The following is a 17,317-nucleotide window of genomic DNA, read 5'->3' as shown; positions in this document are numbered from 1 at the left end:
GATTTATAAACAGAATTTGCTTTTATGTATTTTTCATCTCTGATGTATATCCAAACAATGCAATAAGAAGAACTGAGCAACTAATGCAAAAAGTAACAAGAAATGTGTAGAAAAAAATTATTTGACCAGCAGTAGTAAAAAGAGTTGGATACGTTTAGTAGAGAGACTGTTTAAGGCTAACATGTCAACTATAGTTCGCTCAGCAATAGCTCCCCCGTGGCCTTGGGCAATAGATCATGTTATACTGAGAGGGTAAGTATTGGTCAGGATAGGAAGTTATCCCCCTATTCTTTTAAGAAGGCTAGCCAGGAGAGCACTACCTTCTACCCAGAAAGCCACAAATAAGCAGAAGGGACCTCACTTTGTTTCATCCAAAGTATTACACCTCTAATACAGCAGCATCTCCCTACTGCTCTGTGATTGAGAACATGTCAGTGGGAAGCTTTACTTCTGCATTTCTAGAAATTGGGATTTTTTTAACTGTACAACCATACTAGTGCATAATATATTTTTGCATTTAATATACATATAGTGTTCACCCTAAAAATTAGCCAATTCTACCTTAAACAAATAGGTAAGATTGCATTATAAGCTGCATTTCCAGTTCACTACAGCTTGAATCTATAAACATTGAAGTAAAGTTACCCAGTAAAGAGTAACTGGCAAGTTTTAAAAAGGTATCTATTGTGTATCAGGCCAGATTAAACATCTGCCAGAGAGTTCAATACTAGCCTTTATCTGCAAAATGTATTATCTTGTGTTGGGTATAAAGAACTCCTAGCAACCACACAGCTAATCTTTACAGGGTGCTATCTACTTCTGCTACTCAATCTCATGGTGGTTGGCTGTGTGAGAGGGAGGGTTTCCTTACTTCTCCAGCCCACTAAGGGGGTGGGTGATAAGGAAGGAATAAGTTGTTTCCTGCTACCTCTTTGAAGATCATAATAGGTTGGAATAAGTGACCCTTCATAGTGACCCCCACAAAGAAAGATGAGGGTTGGCCTGGCACCCCCAGAAGACTTCAATGGGAGAGATCCTCTAGACACATTAGGTAGCAGGAAAAGCAGATTGTCCACCTAAAAGACAGCAAAGCTGAGTGGAGAGGGATTTCTGGGGAAATCTCGGGAGACAGGCTGCAATGATCTTGTAGGTTTAGGAATCTGAATCTTCTTCGAGCGGACTGACGGGGATGGCTTTCAGCCATCCCTGGCAAACAGATATTACAGGTGCTGGTTCAGAGTAACACATATGAAACAGATCCTTCAAGGTTGGTTCAGCCATAGTCAAAACTTGATTTTTTTTTTTTATTTTAAAGTAAAGCAAACAGATTAACTGAATACATACAGGAAGAAGATGGTGCCATTTCTATATAGTCAGATTTCTAATTATAGCCACACTTTAAAGTAGGGAACAAAACTGATTGTAACAGGATAGAGAATGAAAAAAGATATGGAAGTCACCATTGTTCATTTAACTATAAGAGCTATTCTCTATAATTAGAACTGAAATATTGTTTAACATATTTTAATATTCATCTCCAAAGAAGAGACACGCACAATAATAAATATACTGTACAATCACCAGCTCTTAATATGCTCTGCTGCATCTCAACAGAAGGTCAGGTATAACCAGTAGGTTTTCTGATTTAGGATGAAGAGGCGGATACCAAATGGTCAGTGTCATAAAATAGAGAAATTATCAGACATTAAGTTTGGTGCCTTACATAGACCCTAACTTTTCCATGCACAATTTAAATCAAAATGCTGTGCAAGTGAACTGGATGCATACTAAATGCTATAATACACCTTTAAGAAAATATCACATATTTCAGTTGCATGGTATCCCAAGTAGCAACTTTCAATACTCCCGACTAACTTTTCATCCATCTGCCTATAGAATAATGCTTCACTTTAAAGTAGCATCTAGTCCACATTCATCTTAATGGAAGACACATGCATATATCAAAAAGAATCCCTGGAAAGTAATTGTAATGATATAATATACACACAAACTGAAGATCCAGATGTATTTTGTTGCTGAGCACAATGTACAGGCTGTTTGGATGCATACTACAGAAAAAAAATCCAGAATGGGATAATGTGCAGTATTTTTCATTAAAGAGCTATATCTATTATGCTTCATAGAAAAAAAGTAATTTGCTGAACAGAAGAACAGATGAGGTACCAAAAATTAACTGAAACTGAGATAAGGGGAAAATATAATTATATGCTGTTGTACCTTAAAATTTGTTAACTATTAACATAAAAATATGGGGGCTTAGTCAGGAAAGCAGCAGTCAGACCATACCTGATGCTACTGAACGGAGGAGAAGGGGGTAACTGATGAAGGCAGTCAGGTTAAGGGTGAAAACAAAGAGATGAAAGCTTGACATAGGAAAGAGAGTATGAATACAAGCAAAGGATAAGAAAATCAGACAGATGTTGGAACAAACCCATAAACTTTTCAGAAAACAAGAAACGCAATTATTTATTTATTTTTAAAACTGGATCTAAAGTTGATTTGTAGAAGCCAATCCACATTTCCCAGCATAGAGCACAACATGCTATAGATACAAGTAAACAAATTTAGGCTATGTTCTTGCAAATTGTTCTGCATGGGCAGACCCCAGCACCCACCACTGAAGAGATTCAGGAGGTCTGCCTATGTGGAGCAAGTTGCAGGGCCCTGGAGCTGATATGAATCCAGACTGGACTTTAACTTTCTCCCCCAAACCAAAACCTATTTACAGGGTTAGACTCGGTCTAATAGCCACCCATTTTGGTAAGTATAGTCTAGTAATTATCCTCTCTCCCGGCCTGAGAGCCACTAGGTTCCCGCAACTCTGTAATAAATCATGACTCCCTTGTCCCTACAAATTCTGTATTTGAAGGTCTTATGACAAGGCCAGCCAGTCTGATAATTCTTCTGCTTGATCCATATTGCTGGTGTTTACAGGTGTCTCTTGCTCCTGAGTTCACACCGCACTAGGCAGCACACAATAGGGGCCGCTATAACTGTCGATTATACAGTGGGATCAAAGGCAAAAGGAAGATGAGGTCACTCAGTGTCTGCAGGGGGAGTCATAGTAACTGTGAGAGAGAGCTAGACATAGGAATTACCATAGTGATGCAGGCCAGTGGAGAGGTCCATCTAGCTGTAGTATAACATCCGGTCTCCAACAGTGATCAGTACCAGTTTTGGGGAAGATGAAAAACCCTGCAGGAAGCAGTTATGGGATAATCTGCCCCAGGGAAAGTTTCAAGGAAGTTTTCCCCTAACCCTTGTTAATTATTGGTTTATGCTCTGAATCATGGGGATATAGATCCCCTCCACAACTGTTCATTACTTTTTTTTATTCTTGCTATGACAACTCAAATATTCATGTTATCCATATAGTGTCCAACCCTTTTTTCAATCCTATTATTCTCCAACTCCATTAAACTCATTGCCACATAATTTAATTGAGGCTAACTGAGTTGTATATTCCTTTTATCAGTTTTAAATATGCTGTCTTTCCTGTGCCACTGAATACACTAACATTTATTTGTTTTTATATTCTTGTCTATTTGCTCTTCAAATTCCATTCTAAAGCTCATAGTTTCTTCTACTGATAGATGAATTGTAGACCTAATTTCCTTCTACTGTAAAATAATGAAAAGGTAAGTGAGTGGTCTAGATCCTATATAATAATACTTCAGGGAGGGAGGAATAGATGCCTAGAGCCACGAGCCCACAGCATGTTTCTAAGGATGGAGAAGGTTCTGAGGGTTATTGTAAAATCATGAAAAAGAAAGGAGAGTAAACAATAAATTGAAGAGGGAGCCTGAAAAGATTTGGACAAGTAATCAACCTTTTACAGATTATTTGAACTGTATCTCATGAGATTTAACCATTGCAGGTTTGCGTGGAAAGTAACACTCCTTTGTCAAAAAGAAAAGGAGATCTTGTGGCACCTTAGAGACTAACAAATTTATTTGAGCATAAGCTTTCGTGAGCTACAGCTCACTTCATCGGATGCATTCAGTGGAAAATACAGTGGGGAGATTTATATACACAGAGAACATGAAAAAATGGGTGTTAACATACACACTGTAACGAGAGTGATCACTTAAGGTGAGCTATTACCAGCAGGAGAGCGGAGGTGGGGCGGGGGAACCTTTGTAGTGATAATCAAGGTGGGACATTTCCAGCAGTTGACAAGAACGTCTGAAGAACAGTATGTATGTGGGGTCGGGAGGGAATAAACATGGGGAAATAGTTTTACTTTGTGTAATGACCCATCCACTCCCAGTCTTTATTCAAGCCTAAGTTAATTGTATCCAGTTTGCAAATTAATTCCAATTCAGCAGTCTCTCCTTGGAGTCCGTTTTTGAAGTTTTTTTGTTGAAGAATTCCAACTTTTAGGTCTGTAATCGAGTGACCAAAGTGATTGAAGTGTTCTCCAACTGGTTTTTGAATGTTATAATTCTTGACATCTGATTTGTGTCCATTTATTCTTTTACGTAGAGACTGTCCAGTTTGGCCAATGTACATGGCAGAGGGGCATTGCTGGCACATGATGGCATATATCACATTGGTAGATGTGCAGGTGAACGAGCCTCTGATAGTGTGGCTGATGTGATTAGGCCCTATGATGGTGTCCCCTGAATAGATATGTGGACACGGTTGGCAACGGGCTTAGTTGCAAGGATAGGTTCCTGGGTTAGTGGTTCTGTTGTGTGGTATGTGGTTGCTGTCTGTAAGCAAGGACTGGCCTGTCTCCCAGGATCTGTGAGAGTGATGGATCTTCCTTCAGGATAGGTTGTAGATCCTTGATCATGCGTTGGAGAGGTTTTAGTTGGGGGCTGAAGGTGATGGCTAGTGGCATTCTGTTATTTTCTTTGTTGGGCCTGTCCTGTAGTAGGTGACTTCTGGGTCGTCCTCTGGCTCTGTCAATCTGTTTCTTCACTTCAGCAGGAGGGTATTGTAGTTGTAAGAATGCTTGATAGAGATCTTGTAGATGTTTGTCTCTGAGGGGTTGGAGCAAATGCAGTTGTATCGTAGAGCTTGGCTGTAGACAATGGATCATGTGGTGTGGTCTGGATGAAAGCTGGAGGCATGTAGGTAGGAATAGCGGTCAGTAGGTTTCCGGAATCGGGTGGTGTTTATGTGACCATCGCTTATTAGCAACGTAGTATCCAGGAAGTGGATCTCTTGTGTGGATTGGTCCAGGCTGAGGTTGATGGTGGGATGGAAATTGTTGAAATCATGGCACTACTGACTTCCTGAGGAAACTACAATCCATTGGTGATCTTCCTGAAAACACTACCCTGGCCACTATGGATGTAGAAGCCCTATACACCAACATTCCACACAAAGATGGACTACAAGCCATCAGGAACAGTATCCCCGATAATGTCACGGCAAACCTGGTGGCTGAACTCTGTGACTTTGTCCTCACCCATAACTATTTCACATTTGGGGACAATGTATACCTTCAAATCAGCGGCACTGCTATGGGTACCCGCATGGCTCCACAGAATGCCAACATTTTTATGGCTGACTTAGAACAACGCTTCCTCAGCTCTCGTCCCCTAATGCCCCTACTCTATTTGCGCTACATTGATGACATCTTCATCACCTGGACCCATGGAAAAGAAGCCCTTGAGGAATTCCACCATGATTTCAACAATTTCCATCCCACCATCAACCTCAGCCTGGACCTGCTGAAGTGAAGAAACAGATTGACAGAGCCAGAAGAGTACCCAGAAGTCACCTACTACAGGACAGGCCCAACAAAGAAAATAACAGAATGCCACTAGCCATCACCTTCAGCCCCCAACTAAAACCTCTCCAACGCATGATCAAGGATCTACAACCTATCCTGAAGGAAGATCCATCACTCTCACAGATCCTGGGAGACAGGCCAGTCTTTGCTTACAGACAGCAACCACATACCACACAACAGAACCACTAACCCAGGAACCTATCCTTGCAACTAAGCCCGTTGCCAACCGTGTCCACATATCTATTCAGGGGACACCATCATAGGGCCTAATCACATCAGCCACACTATCAGAGGCTCGTTCACCTGCACATCTACCAATGTGATATATGCCATCATGTGCCAGCAATGCCCCTCTGCCATGTACATTGGCCAAACTGGACAGTCTCTACGTAAAAGAATAAATGGACACAAATCAGATGTCAAAAATTATAACATTCAAAAACCAGTTGGAGAACACTTCAATCACTTTGGTCACTCGATTACAGACCTAAAAGTTGCAATTCTTCAACAAAAAACTTCAAAAACGGACTCCAAGGAGAGACTGCTGAATTGGAATTAATTTGCAAACTGGATACAATTAACTTAGGCTTGAATAGAGACTGGGAGTGGATGGGTCATTACACAAAGTAAAACTATTTCCCCATGTTTATCCGCCCCCCCCGCCACCACCACCACTGTTCCTCAGATGTTCTTGTCAACTGCTGGAAATGGCCCACCTTGATTATCACTACAAAAGGTCCCCCCCCCCACCCCCCAGCTCTCCTGCTGGTAATAGCTCACCTTAAGTGATCACTCTCGTTACAGTGTGTATGGTAACACCCATTTTTTCATGTTCTGTGCGTATATAAATCTCCCCACTGTATTTTCCACTGAATGCATCCGATGAAGTGAGCTGTAGCTCACGAAAGCTTATGCTCAAATAAATTTGTTAGTCTCTAAGGTGCCACAAGTATTCCTTTTCTTTCTGTGAATACAGACTAACTTGGCTGCTACTCTGAAACTCCTTTGTCAGTTTGGGTAGGGAGTCATACAACACATTCCTCAACTAATTTTAAAAGTGATAGTATTGGAATGTAAAAGGAAATTACAATAATCCAAATATCAGCAACAATTCTAGTAATCGTTGAATTTCAATATTTATAGATGACAGAATATGCATACACAAATATTTAAATAGTACAATTTCTGTGTGCAAAGTTGTAAAGCTATTGTAATTTAATACTAATTCTATTGAAAAAATATTACATTACTCAGTTAGTGATTATTTATCAGCATTCTAATTTATGTTGCCTTCATTTTTTACATTAAGGGCCAAATCCTTTCCTTACCCTTGGTTATGTAAGGAAGAATTCAGACCTAAACTAATAAAACTTTTTAAAACACAAAAATATTTCCCCATTTTCCCTTTGAGGAATCCAATCTGGCATCAAATATTTAGACATAATAAGACATGTATGAAGGGCAAGTTCAGAGGTGAAGAGGACCCCCCGTATCTTATTTTACCATTAAATAAAGTCAGTGTAGATTAGATAAGTGACATAATTAAACCCTTTGTTGCTGTTCTGCACTGCAGATGTGTGGCAGCAGAATTTGAAGCAGTAGTGCAGTAGAACATCAGGTGCATGGCGTAGCACCGGACATATATGGGAGAGCCGGTCAAAAGGCAGAATTTCCATTCTGTGGGAAAATCCAGAATTCTGAAAACATTTCAATTCTTTCAAAACAAAAAGCTATTTAGAAATAATTGGAAAGTTTGTTTAGAAAATTTCTAAAGAAAATTGATCCCCTGAGAGCCCATGGTCTGAGGCTCCTGGCTCAGACAACTCCCAGGACTTCTTGGCTCTCGGCTCCCCGTCTGTTAATTAGGGCTGACAGGGCGGTGGGAGCATAGGAGCCATTGGAGCCACAACTAAGCCAGGACCCTCAGAGCTTGGAAGCCAGGGTTCCCAGACTCAGTCTCACAGGAGGGCTCCCAGAAGCCTTAACGAGCCTGAAAGCCTTAAGACCTCCTGGGGTTTCCAGGTTTCCTGCCTTGGAGCTGGAACCTGCCACCTGGCAGCCCCAGATCAAGCCCCATTAGAGCAGGGGCTCCAAAGGCTTCCATGGCTTAGTGGGGCTACTCTGCAGCCACAGACCCTGGACGCCCGGGGGCCCCAGCAGTCCACCAGGAGAGCTGGCAGGAAGCCACCTGTCTGGTGTAGGTTCCATCAGAACCCTTCCCATGGTTCATCAGAAGTTTGTCAAACCCAGTAAATTTCTGACAGACACTTCCAATTCAATGAATTGGCATTTTCCAGCTAAACCCTGTTTCTTCAGAAAATTCCAGACCAGAGCTAGAAATTAGTTTATTAGTCAGCTATCAAATATTTGACCTTATTTAAACTGGTTCAATCACAAAGTGTGCCTATCTCTGAAGTTTTAGCACCACTGACAGTTAAGCATAAGTCCCAAGAACAAAGGTGAGCCAGCAGCAAACCCACAAAGTGTAAGTAAGGAGTAGCAAACTGTACAGTGCAGAATAAAACAAAAACTCATCTTCAGCGGATATCAGCCCTCAAACAGCACTCCCTTCTCAGGATGTTCCCGTGCACTGCTGAGCCAGCTAGCCTAATCAGCAGATTGAGTCTCTTTTATTTAAAGTGTGGGAGCACATTCCAGAAGAGAGGAATACTCTGCCAGCAATCACCTTTGTGATTTTCAGCAACTACGGAGGCCTGGTTTGAGCATCTCTGCAGACCAACTGTGGCAGGTATTGACACAGGATGAGAAGCAGCTTCTCAAGTATTTAGGAGTCTAAGGCCACTTAGGGTTTTACTGGACAAAACCCAGCACCCTTAACTCCACCCAGAAAGCCATCAGACAGCAAGTGTAGATTCTGGAGCATGATTGTATACGGTGTAGCGTGTCACTAATTAAGTAGGCAGCCCCCATTCAGTACTAAATTTAGTTTCCAAATAGACTGGTAGGGTCTAATCCTATATATAGAGTCCAACCTTGTTAAAGCTGGTGGGCATAACAGGTGCCCTCCATTCAGGCTAAATGGGGGAACAATTAAACCTTTTGTTTAGAGACAAGTGAAGCAATAGGAGCCACCAGCCAAAATGAAGACCACAATGCATGTAATGTCACTCAGAAATCTAAACTATGTGCGTGGAGCGGTTTCACTACAGGTGAATGCAAATGCAGGGGACTGATTCATTTGATTGCAGAGGGGGGTGTGTGTGTGAGTGTGAGTGTCAGTGAGAGAGAGAGAGAGAAGAAGCACCCAGAGAAAGAGAAAAGAAGTCTCGGACACAGCCAGACAAGCACTTGTAATGTGACCCTAAGAAAAAGCTAAGGGAGTGTGCTTTGGGTTAAAGTGCTGACTGAGAGAGGCTTGCAGTTGTGAGCCAAGAGGTCATCTGCTATTTTTGCTGTTTTCTGGAAAACAGGACTAGGTGTATATTCTTTGTAAATAAACAAGATTGCAGCAAAGAAATACCTGACTCCAGCATCAATTTGTCCTCCTGTTGGAAACAGCCTGCAGGACCCTGAATTTTGACTAAGTGTTTTGGTCAAGAGGAGTACAATATATAGGGATTATATTGAAAGAATCTATACCTATTCCCAAATCCCTTCAGCTTTAATATTTAAAATGCACAAAACTTAAATTATTAAAATTAAAGCTGGATAAAAGAAATAGATTAATCATAAAGACTCAGAAGAAATACTCACTTTCCTTAAAAATTGGCAAAGAAAAGAGAATGTTACCTGCATTAAAAGAAGTGGCACCCAGAATAATAACTAGAAATTGGGTGGCCATGAGGGTTTACAACAGAGCTAGACCTGGGCAAACAACTGATTTTTTGGTTCATTGGCAGTTAAACAAAGTCAGTTTGGTTTCCTAATGCTAAAAAATGTCATCAAATCAAAAAAATTGACAAAAATTTCATTTTAGTTGAACAAAACATTAAGTCTCTGGGCATTTTTAAAATAAAAGCAATGGAAATGAAGGAAGAGATAGATTCACAAATTCTGTGGGAAGTGGGATATCTCTTACAGCCTTGAGCCCAGTGGCTAGAGTGCTCACCTGGGATGTGGGAGACCTACATTCAATCCTCCCTCCTTTCTGCCTGATGTGGAACAGGAATTTGAACTTGGGTCTCCCATATTGCCAGAGTGTGTCCTAACCACTGAGCTAGGGGGTACATCATTCTCAATGTCTCTGATTGAAGCTGTTGCACTTTGTATCCAATACTTGAATAGCCATCGGGCCAGAGAGAGTAAGTGATACTGACTCTACAGTCTGGTGGTCAGGGCGCTCAATTGATGGGGGAAGACTCAAGTTCATATCCCTGGGTCAATGACTAATTTATACACAGTAAATGGCACTATTTTAAGACTACTCTGGAAGGGAAAGAGAAAGTTGCAGAGATCTCCTTTTGTCCATTGTAAGAATTTTTCAAGGCACTTGGATATCACTGTAGTGGGCATAGTATACAAGAAATATAGATTAGGTAGACAAGTCTTTAAATGTAATCAAACATTCCTTCCCCTCCCAACAAATCCCCACCCACACCTTGGTAAAAAAAAATTATATATAAAATTGAATGGACAACTGAAAATAATCATGATTGCCAGGACTTTTCAAAGAGACGTAATGGAGTAGCTTCAGCCAGAAGAACGTCAGAGAAGCATGGTATATAATACATTTGCCATGGTCATATCTCCCTCTAGGGACTTGCCCCAGTGACCAGCGAATGTGGAACTGGAATAGATATTAAATATTTGTATTAGAGGAAGAAGAAAATGAATGAATGACTGAATGAATGAATGAATGAATGGCCAAATTCGGACCTTAGAAGCATACACAGCTCCTTTTTAAGTCAATGGGAATTGGATGTTCATACCTGAGGGAAGAATTTCCTGGCCCTCTGTATTTGGGGTGAGAAGGTAAATGGGGATCACACAAGGAACAAAACTAGGGCAGAAATAAGGCAGACACTCAGGAATGTTGCGGAAAGTAGGAGAAAAAGAAAAATGGCATTGAATGACAGCAAGTTAGAAGGGGGACCTCAAAGGACTCTCTGAATGGCACCAAGAGCATGAAGGAAAGAATGGCTGCATTAAGCATAATAATGAGAGATAAGGAGAGTGATAGATCAACACAAAATATTTCAAATACAGAAAACAAAAAATGAAGTCAATTGCACAAACAATCATGAGATTAAAAAAATATAATTAACAATGACCCGACAATGTGTATATTAAATTAGTCCATCAATATATAAATGAATATGGAAGCACCAATAAAACCAATATGCTATGGAACAACAATTTTAAGTCTAACTGGAAGCAAACAAGAGATGAACAGAAAAAACATTTACTTGCCCAATGCTGCTTTCTTTTAGGAATTCAAAGAAGACAAAATAAGATTCTCTTTCCCCAAAACAAAACTTTCAGAATTTGTTCTAATCAGACCAGTAAATAGATAGTTTTACTAGAGGAGAGGATTTACTAAATACTTCCTATCTCTTGGCAAAAAACACTAACTCATCCCCGGCTCTCAGTAACAGAACAAGTTTCTCCAATCTCTCCATAAGTGGCTCTGAATGGTTTTCTTGAAGAACACAATTAAATAGTGCTGGTCAAATATTTTTCAACTAAATGTCTTTTTGTCTGAAAGTGCCAATATGTCAAAACTGAAACTTTTTGCTGGGTTGGTTTTCACAAATTTTTCAACTTGAAACAAAATGAGAAAAAGTTTCAAAGTTTTGAGTGTTTATTTAGAAATTTAAGGTAGCTGAAAATTAAATAATAATAATAATAAAGTGGTTGAAATTGAAAATAAAAAAATTGGGGGAATTTTTGGTTTGTGGAAATGTTAGATTTCAATTTTTCAATCCCAATTTGGGAAAGAAATTTTTCCAGTATCTTGAAAAATTTTGCAAGTAAAAGCTGGAAAAAGCAATTTTCTGCCCAGCTTTACCAGTAAGTTCAGTTCTCCAGGAACTCATTATATCAATTTAAACAGATTAAATGTCATGAATCAGAAAGCTGAAAAGTTAAATATAAAAAAGGAGACAGGTGAACATCCACTTCATCTTCCTGTTACTGTAGCATTGTGTTATACAGTATTTTTTCCAGTCCATTTTCAATAGTGTGTTTACTTGTCCTGAGCCTTAAGCAAAAAACCACAGCCTGGCTACCTCTAGGTCTCCTATATCATGGAAAGGATATTGATTGCATACTTCCCTTATTTCCCTATCTGGTCATGCCAGAAGCTCGGATTAGTAATATGGCTGCTATTTTGGACTACATATCCCAGCTGGCCCTGCTCTTCAAGTTCTGAGAAGGAAACTAGTAGAACCCGCCAGGACCTCTCATAGTTGTGGTCGAGAGTGGAGTTCCAGCCCATCCTATCCATGGGACCCCAAACAAGGGCTATAAAGCCAGCATCAGCAGTTTCGGCTTCTCAATGAAATCCAGACCACTTCTCTCTCAGTGACAGTGTCCCCTAATGCCACAGGCAAACCTGGATTGGAGTAATACTAGTCCAAGAGATTTTCCCTTAAATTTCAAAGGGTCTATACACCCAGTTACAGTCTGTAAATTCCATTAATATGCTACTTGCTTCCTCTTTCAGGTCATGATACAGATCCTGAACAAGTCAGCTACCAACTCCAATCTCTTTTGTACCTAATACTCACCTCTTCACCTTCTTGATACACTGTATCATCAGAGGGTAATGAGGTAAGATTTAATCATGATAATGGATTAAGTTGTCAGGGCAATTTTCTAGAGGGAAACCACATGTATTGGTGTTATGACTGTTTGCCCATTCTCCATTATTACTTATTCCCTGTATAGTGCTTGTATGATAGATATTATATCTGTTTTATGTCAAATTCCATACTGAAATTAGATGTTTATTGCTTTAAAGTTCTGGCACAGTGTCAGTTAGTGAACTGCACCTGTCTTAATTTATATTTATTGTACAAGAAAATTCTAGTTATTCTCTGGCATCACTGTAGCAACCAAATACTTTAAATATTCAGAGTCAGTTTACAGTATGATAAAAGTACAATTCAAAATACAAAGTAATTTTTGGCCGTACTATTCTACAAAATTCAAGCAATCCTGTAGTGCATTGCTATTGCAGTAATGTGCAATGGAATGATCAAGGTACAATATGGAACACAATATGTGCAAATAAGTTTTGTTACCTTACATATTGTTTTAATATGTCTTATGTAACTGGTGCCTCTCAAAAAAGCAAAGAATTTCTTTCCATGGAATACATTCCATAGTTGTAGAACTACTTTCCATGTAGTGTATTCTGTACTGGTAGTCAAGCTATTAGTATTTTAGCGCTGAGAAGTATAAAATTACAGTGTGTCCAAAAGGAACAAAACCAGACTGTGCATTCCAAATTGCTACTCCTATTTCATGTGCCTACTCTCAATTTATTATTCCAAGGGTGTATTCATCCAAAGCAGCCTCAAAACCTCTAATGAGGATAATTAAGTAGGCAATTGTTTTTTCCATAGAAAAAGATTACTACAAGACAACAAAAAGTGCACATTTTTACATTGCCATTCTCACAGGATAGCATTTTATATTAAAATCAAAGAAGGCTTTCTCAATTAAAATAAAAGGTCCTCAGGTCAAACCATAAAATAAAAAGTGGAGCCCACAAGTGAGTTGCATCTCTGGAAGTGTGAAAAGTGGGATTGTTTGGTATAGTGCATGGCAGGGACATGAACACAGATACTAAATGACAAATACCATGTGTGAAAGGCATGGAAGCCTCTAATTAGTAAGGAAGATATCATTTGTTTGTGGTATAAATGCATGCCTTCAATTTTGTGTCCAATAATGTCTTGACTGACAGAAATGCATGTGGGACTGATACTTCATTGCTTATTCATTCTGTAATTGAACAGTTAATGTTTTAAGCTGTGTGATGGCACTTTAATTTTTTTGGGGGGATGGGATTGGTCATTTCCTTTTTAAAATACAAGAGAAGTTTTAATAGGGCTCTTTTGAGTTTTATTTGTTAGCTTGTTTTCAATGAGATATTCTTGCCTCTTGCAATGGAAAGCTCAGGTGAATCCTATTTGTTATTTTACGGTAAGAATAAAGAAATGAGCGGACTTGAAGAAAGTGGTTTAAGGATCATGAATAACTACTCAGAGGCAAGAGAAGAGTCCAAAAGCTACTTTATGTCTCCCCCAGAAGATTTAAAAGTGATAGAGAGGAGGAAAAGGAACATCTACTGAACAGCACTCTGTGGCCTATTCAGACAAATAAAAATATTATTTAGCCCCTTTTTAATTTTGAATTACAAAATTATCTCAATTTCTCAAACATTAATTATTTACAAGTATTTGCTGACTTGAGTTTTCAGCCTGTGAATTGCCTGTGAACTACTTCGTGTAAATATTCCTTGCCCGTGATGTGCAATTGGACATCTACATAAGAACGGCCATACTGGTCAGATCAAAGGTCCATCTAGCCCAGTATCCTGTCTTCCGACAGTGTCCAGTGCCAGTTCTTCAGGGGGAATGAACAGAACAGGCAAGCATCAAGTGATCCATTCGCTGTTGCCCATTCTCTGGCAAACAGAGATTAGGGATACCATCCCTGCCCTGGCTACTAGCCATTGATGGATCTATCCTCCATTAATAGGACCCTACCAAATTCATGGTCCATTTGGTCAATTTCACAGTCAGAGGATTTTAAAAATGGTAAATTTCATGATTTCAGATATTTAAATCTGAAATTTCATGGTGTTGTAACTGTAGCAGTCCTGATCCAAAAAGGAGTTGTGGGGGGGGGGTCACAAGGTAATTGTAGGGGGGACATAGTACTGCTACCCTTACTTCTGCAGCTCTGCCATCAGAGCTGGGCAGCGGGAGAGCGGCGGCTGCTGGCCGGGAGCCCAGCTCTGAAGACAGAGCCTCCACCAGCAGTAGCGCAGAAGGAAGGATGGCCTGGTACTTCTGCAATGCTGCTGGCGGGGTGCTGCCTTCAGAGCTGGGCGCCCGGCCAGCAGCTGCCGCTCTCTGGCCACCCAGCTCTGAAGGCAGCACAGAAGTAAGGGTGGCAATACCGTGACCTCCCTAAAATAACCTTGCAATCCCCCTGCAACTCCCTTTTGGATCAGGACCCACAAATTGAGAAATGCTGGTCACCCCCATGAAATCTGTATACTACAGGGTAAAAGCAGACAAAAAAACCAAGCAGATTTCACAATCCATGACACGTTTTTCATGGCCGTGAATTTGGTAGGGCCCTATCCATTCACTTATCTAATTTTTTTTTTCACTCTGTTATAGTCTTGGCCTTCACAACATCCTCGAGCAAAGCATTCCACAGGTTGACCATGCATTGTGTGAAGAAATACTTCCTTTTGTTTGTTTTAAACCTGCTGCCTAGTAATTTCATTGGATGACCCCTAGTTCTTGTGTTATGAGAAGGAGTAAATAGCACTACCTTATTTAATTTCTCCACACCAATCATGATTTTATAGACCTCTATCATATCCCCCCTTAGTCATCTCTTTTCTAAGCTGAAAAGTCCCAATCTTATTAATCTCTCCTCATGTGGAAGCTGTTCCATACCCCTAATCATTTTTGTTGCTCTTTTCTGTACCTTTTCCAATTCCAATATATCTTTTCTGAGATTCAGTGACCAGATCTGCACACAGTATTCAAGATGTGGATTTATATAGAGGCAATATATTTTCTCCCTTGTTATCAATCCTTTTCCTAACGATTCCCAACAGTTTGTTGTTTTTTTTGACTGCTTCTGCACATTGAGTGGATGTTTTCAGAGAACTATCCACAGTGACTGCTGATTGCCCCTCCCAAAGAAGTCTTATTAACGTCTAAATTATCCCCAGCTATACACTGAAAACAATACCCCAACACCAACAAGATGTCTGAAGCATCACTAAGCTAACCCAAGATTTCATCTGGTACCTTGTTCTTCATGACTCCTTCCTACACTTTGTCTTCCCCTCATCTAACATGTCTCTACTCAGACTGTGAGACCTTCAGGATCTTATGCAACTTTATTTGTCTGTATGACACAGTAACTTTTGGACACTAGGGCATACACAAAAGGCCCAGTGAAGAGGACAATGTTAGCACAAACTAGGAGTCTTTTAGTTTCTGCTCACAGTGTCCACATGGGGGAAGTTACAGAGCAGCACTTTGGGGCACATTGCAATTCAGGCCCTGGTAGTTGTAGTTTGTAGTTTGCAAGGCCGTGCAGAAAAACCCAGAAATCCCAGGTTCAATCACCACATACAGCACAGTCAAGTGCATAATTACATATAGAAAACAGCAATATAGAATCCTTCTTGGCAACATTATTCTCAGTGCACTCTGAGTCCCTATGCTTAGTGAATGACTGTAGGCTGAAGGGCAGCCACACTATCTCCCTTCCCTTTATTTTAGAGGGATTCTTAAAGGGGAGCATCAGAGTTACCAGGCAAACTGCACCTCTGACCCCACAGATCCCAGGCTATTACTTAGTGTGGAATCATGTGATTCTGGTTACTTGCTTGTAGTCCCCTGTGTATCAACTGTGATCAACTGAGCAGGTCTTGATTTATGTCCAGACCCTTCACTTTTGTTCTCTGAGCAATCACAGTGGTAATTAGCAGTCAGGCAGCTTCCTTAAAGCAGAGTAACATTTACTCAGAACAAAAGCATTTAAGATAAAATATATCTTAAATAATAAAACAGACTGTGCGCATATCTAGATTTTCCCTAAGGCTCACCATTCCTGGATCTGGGGAGGCCCAGCTCCTCTAGGATCCTCCCCACAGCCTGTCTCCCTAGACATCTGCTCACAAGACTCTTGTGAAGGGGGTTACAAGACACTTTAATTGTTTGGAGCCCTTTAATCAGGTAGTTCTGGTTCTAGAAAAACAAGGTTTGCAACTCACTCGAGACAGAGGACACAGGATTCTTGAAACTAACATCTTGTCCCCTTGTCTTTCTAGGGTGATATCTAGATGGTATTATCTGGGAAGCTACTGAGTTGCTTTCCTATTTGTGCTTCCCACAGCCCCTATTGAATCCAAGTATTACAGTGTGTAACAACATTCCAGTACCCCGATATAAAAGTTATGCATCCTCTCTCAATAACTAGGGTACATATCAATATTCTTACATAGCAGCTCCTTTTGTATTCATAACTTTATTACATACCAGCTTTACTTGTGTCACAAACAGGACCTTCCTTTCCTTGATGTAAGCCTCATCCAACTGCCTCTGAGGTCAATGGAAAGACTCATTCACTTCAATTGGAGTTGGATCAGGCCCTAAAATGGTGAGGGGAGCACATATGTCACATGAGGACGGTCCTACACACAGAGTGAAAGGCACGTTCCAAACAGGACTATATTTTCCATCCAATTTGACTAGAAACTTAGCCAACTCTGGCTAATTAAAATGTTGACATGGCAATGTAGTAATAGGATTTCCTTTTTTAAAACCTCTATAAATTGGATCCTAAAACCTTCTTAAAAATGTTCCAATACTCTTGAAAGCCTGG

The 17,317-nt window shown here is 40.2% G+C and overlaps 1 protein-coding gene across 1 annotated transcript in view; it reads right to left on the bottom strand.

The window, feature by feature from the left end:
• Positions 1-17,317, bottom strand: part of DSCAM (DS cell adhesion molecule) — a 558,550-nt gene that overhangs the window by 527,197 nt on the left and 14,036 nt on the right. The gene's annotated exons all lie outside the window — the stretch shown is intronic.

This window comes from Eretmochelys imbricata, chromosome 1, assembly GCF_965152235.1.
Source record: "Eretmochelys imbricata isolate rEreImb1 chromosome 1, rEreImb1.hap1, whole genome shotgun sequence".
Lineage (NCBI taxonomy): Eukaryota > Metazoa > Chordata > Testudines > Cheloniidae > Eretmochelys > Eretmochelys imbricata.
Note: the sequence above shows the minus strand (reverse complement) of the source record. Positions and strands in the feature narration are given on the sequence as shown.